Source organism: Polistes dominula, unplaced genomic scaffold (genome assembly GCF_049000335.1).
Source record: "Polistes dominula isolate Pdom_NZ unplaced genomic scaffold, Pdom_raw_medaka contig_320, whole genome shotgun sequence".
NCBI classification, from domain to species: Eukaryota; Metazoa; Arthropoda; class Insecta; order Hymenoptera; family Vespidae; genus Polistes; species Polistes dominula.
This window is the reverse complement of record NW_028300995.1, coordinates 90,033-95,596: the sequence shown is the minus strand read 5'-3', so window position 1 is coordinate 95,596 and position 5,564 is coordinate 90,033.

Here is a 5,564-nt window from a genome sequence, read left to right as displayed (position 1 = left end):
TCAAAAGTTCAATAAAATTATAGAGACACAATTAAAAAAAAGAAGAAGATTGAGACATATATTGACCTTCGTAATTTTTATAAACGTATAATCTCTAGTTATGACCAACAGATCATTTTTAATACGATTGCTAAACTTACACCGACAATGAAAATGAAAACAAGGGGTGCGGTGAAAGTGAAGGGAGGAAAAAATTATTGAAATAGACGATTTATTTCAATGATACATGTATTGATATTGTGACTATGAATTTTCCTTACTTTTCGTCTTTTTTTATTAGAAGGTATAAGGTAGAAGGTCTATAATTACAGTACAGACGCACGAATTTCTTTTTATACTTTTATAGATGTGTATAGTCCACCCTCCGAAATTCGATCGTCAAAGATTACTACTGCGATTGTTTCGACGCGATTTTACTGCAGTTTTTGGTGAACCATCAAAGAAATCAGAGCTTTCGTACAAGTAGTAAAAACGTACACGATATTCTATATGTCATGAAAGTAAGCATTAATAATACTTTTAAATTATAAATTTTTTACGAACCAAGTCCTTGCAATGATATTCATGAGTATATATATATATATAATAAATTAGTAATTAGTATTTAATATTTATTAAAATATATATATATGAGAAGTTTATTTTGAAAGTGGCCTAACATCATTTATGTTCTAATCGAGATATTGAAGGGTTTGCTTTTCAATACAATGAAAAATATACATACAAGATACTAAAGAGTTATATTGTTTAAGTGTATCTAATGGTGTTAAATTTATAGTTCTTAATAAGATAGTGGCCATAATTAAGTGAATAATTAACAAAATTTAAGATGCTTCCAATGAAAAAAAAAACTACTTAATTTTTTTACGTATCTTTAAAAAACTTTAGAAATATAATTTATGAGATTCGAAACATTTTTTAACTGCATAACGTACCAAATTAGAAACATAACCAACAAAACAATTAACTGCTTATCTATATATTGAGTGTGTGAAAGGGATTTGAAGAAATCACGATGTTCCGATGGTATATATCATAATAGGTCAAATATGTCCTTGAGTTTTGCTGGTGTAATTTGTCTGATATTTTTATATAGTCATGTCAATACAATATTTTAGAACTTTCTTGATATACCCCGACCTGGTATTAAATTCAGGACTTTAAAATTTTCATTCTCATTTATTGATATTTTACCGAAAATTTTATACGGTTCATTTCTGATAAAAAGCACACAACATATTTCTAATCAGTTTATTGATTCTTCATTAAAATTCTATACCCTTCTAAAAATTGCTTCTTCTAATAATTTTGTTCATACAAAATCTTCTTATCTCCTTTTATTTACAATAAAGTATTATCATATTTACTCGGAACATAAGCAACCTTAAATGCTTTATTTATACATAACATGAAGTTGTACAACAACTAAGTGCAACTGGAAAATAATACTTGACAAATGGAGTTAGGCTACTTTCAAAATAAACAGCGTAATTATATGAGCTTTTTCTTATAACAATAAGTTTATACTTTTGATTTGATTTTTATTTCAAACGCAAAAAATACGATTTTTTTAAATTCTTTATTTTTTCTGAAGTGTTAATAAAGTATTTTTAAACAATGCCTCAGATTACATTATGGACTTTTTTCGATTTGTAGTTACTGACAACTACAATCTTTCTAAATAATTAAAAGTCATAAAAAACGTTAAAAAACTTCTGAAATATAAATAAATATTATTTTCTTTTTAATATAGTAATTTATAGCCAACTTATCTCATATATACATATATCTAATATATTTAACTTTTAGTACTATTTTTCAAGGAAGAATAAAATTTACTATAATTATCATTTAGCTTTCAATAAGAACTGTTTACATTGTTTAAATAAGAATTGGAATAAAGTGCGCAGTAAAGTGATCCGATCGGAATAAAATCATTTTTTTTTCTATAAAAGATTATTATCACAAAACTTAATAAGGTAATTAACGAATTTCAATTTCTATTATGTGCTCATAATTATGAAAGTGGTCCAAGTCATATATCACTTGTTTCGAGATATTTGAGCCCATAATTATGAAAGTGGTCTAAGTCATGTACCTTTTGTTTCGAGATATTTCAAGATTTTTATTTGAACACTATATGAATTCTGTACAATATTGAAATAACAAACATTATCTAACGATTCATTTTTGACAATATCGTAAAAATTACATGCAATTTATTTAGCCTAAAACAATGTGGTGTGTAATAACTGATAAATTAATTTTTTTTAATTTTGACTTAGACCACTTTCATAATTATGGGCACATATAATAAACATAAAAGCAGTCATTTAAAATTTTTTTTTTTAATATTAGGTTGTTGTATATAAAATGTCGGATTTTTTACCTTGCTAATTTCAAAAAGATGTAATATCATTGTATGGTAAACTTCCATCCTGGTAGCAAATTCTCTCGTGGATACAGTTTGATTCGCTTCTACCAATGTCTTCAGATCATCATTTTTCACGGTCGTTTTGGGTCTTCCTCGCGGTTCGTTTTGTAGTGAAAAATCACCAGGCCGAAATTTTTCAAACCAACGCTGCATTTTTCGTTCGTTAATAGTATTCTCCCCAAACGCCTTTTGTTTATGTTGCGTGCAGCTTTTGCCGCATTATTACAAAGTTTATACTCATACAAAAAAATTATCGGAATATCGGTTCAATTCATATCGGTACAAAATTCAAAACAATAACAAAAGGGAACACTTTTAAGAAAATCTCCTTTGTTGAAATGTGACTCTGGCGATGAACAGTACGACTATAAACGAAGTTATGCCAAAAACCAAAGCATAACGAAAACAGGAAAAGAGACGTTTGCACGTAAAAAAATCCGACATTTCATATGCACCAACTTAATATTATATTTATTTCTGACTCTACTACTTTGTTCAGTAATAAATACGTTTTGATAGGCAAGTTCCCTCTCTTCTACTTTTAGGCATACGTCAAACACGCATTTTCTTACTCTGTTGCTTACACTACACAATCCTAATTCTCTAGAACCTACATGAACTTATCCTAAAATATACACACTGTATCGCAGCAGGCGCACTTTCTTTTTTACAGTCATTGATATCCTTAATAAAAATTCTTCATGAAATATTTTCTTCCCGTATCATTCGTTCCTTTGTCGGCTCGTTTCATTTCATAAACAACACACACACACACACACACACATTTTTTTTCATTTTTCTTATTATGAAATTATTATTATTAATTGGCATTGAGAACTCGAAAGTTTATTGCCGTAAATACCAAATCTTGTCAGTGTTCCCGTCCCCGAGATTGACCACTCCATTTGCAGTCTTCTTTGCCTAATTCTTTCAGATCTCTTCTAATATTATCCTCCCATTTATGTTTTGGTTTACTTAGTGGTCTTTTCCCGTTTGGTATATCGACCAATATCTTATGCGCTGTTCGATCCTCTATCATGCGCGCTACGTGACCGCCCATCATAATCGGTGTGATTCTACGACATATTAACGTCGTAATCATTAGATGTCTGGTTTATAGTTGTCAAATAGCTCTCTTTTTTATATAAATTGTTTGAAGATTACATAGATTTCGAATCAGAGACATAACCTTTGATAATATGAAAACATTATTATAAATTATGAAATTTATTACAAAAAGATTATTATACACAGTAAAGACTTATTTAAATCTACTCATATGAAATTATTATAATAAGAGGAGTGCTATTTACACAACTTAGACGCGTTGATTACTGTTAAATTAAATATGATTATACCCAAGTGTCCAATGCTAATTAACGGAATCTAATCTTAGGATCCTCTTTCATCTTTCTGACAATTCATTCAATCACCCCTCACGTTGTATTACCTTTTTGATTCTTTTCTACGATTATTTATATGATCTATTTCTTCTTATTATTTCATTAAACATTTAGTTGTACTTCTTCTTTGTTTTACATCTTTTCAAAGGTAATAAACTTTCTTTCGTTTTTAAAATCATAAGTACTTTATTCATGATTTGTTATAGTTGCTTATTCTATGTAAAGAATCTTGTTTTTTATTGTAATTTCGCAAAGAAATTAATGAAATAGAAAACAATAAGATAGTAGTTGTGCCCCGCTACGTGTTGCTGTGGCTCAGTCTGGTTAAACACTTGCCCTACAGAGACGTGCCACGCACGTCGATGTTATTTTGTTTCCAAACTGCGAGCGACGTGTTCATCACGTTGATAGGCGTGGTGAGCACATGGTAAATGTCCTACCTTGCCACCTCAACCCTTTAGAACACGACTAATAATAATTAAACTCAATTTCAACCTAATTTAATAGAAAATTAAATATAAGAAATATTCAATTAAATGGAAATAAAAATTGAACATAGATAAAAAATCGGATTGAGCCAAAATATGAAATTGTTGTATAGATTAAAGATTAGGTTATGTTCAAATGTTCCACACACTCACCGACATCTATGGCTAACAAATGGCGTTGGACTTACCTGTATCTTTTTTTAAAATTAATCTAATAAAAACACACCTGTATTCGAATGCAACGTTGTGTCAAAATTTTAAAACAATCAATAAAGTACTTTGGGAGATTACTGATTAGGAACAAACAAAATCTACATTTCTATATACATTTATATACATATATATATATATATATATATATAAGTATATAGTTTTTTTTTATTTTTCGTGATATTCTTTGTATTAGAAAAATTAGAGGAATATTTATGAATTAATGATACTATGAAGTTTGCATCTCTCAGAGGTACCCATTCGCTTATGTTGAGTAGTTATATTAAAAAAAAAACTATAAAATCTTGCTTACTTATTACAGACATATTTCATTCTTAGTTTTTCCGAGATGTAAGATGCGTGACATAACAAACAAGTTTACAAATGATATTGAGACCAGCTTGTTACAAAATGAAATAAATGAAAAATCGGTATGAGTAGTAACAGTCAAGCAAAAGACCATACTATTCTATTATGTTGCCATATTTATGGTTATTTTTGAATATATTTTTATTAATAGTTATTGAAATAGTATACACTTAAAGTAAAAAGTCTTTGTCTATTGATAAGACTATATTTAATTGTATATACCTATTTATTAATAAAAGAAAGATAATTTTTAGTAGATCAATTTTTACGTTTTAAATAATTATTAACGATTTTTACTGAAAACTAAATTTGATACAGAATGTTTACTAAATGTTAAGCTAATTTTTCACGCGTATAATACTTATATTAGATATTAAATTAGGAAGAATAATTATTTATATTTTATTGAATGTAATAGTTTTTAATATATTTTTATTATTTAATTAATCTGTTTTTTCTAGTTAATTTAAAAAATATTTAAATGTAAAAATAATATAAAAAGTATTTACATTTATAAATTTTTATTATTAAATAATATATAAAATAAGAATTAATAATGTAAGTTACAATAAGGAAAAATATAAAAAAAGACATAGAAAATTAAAGACGTATAAGTATTTAAAATACAATGCTAAACCTAAATATAATTGACAGGAACAA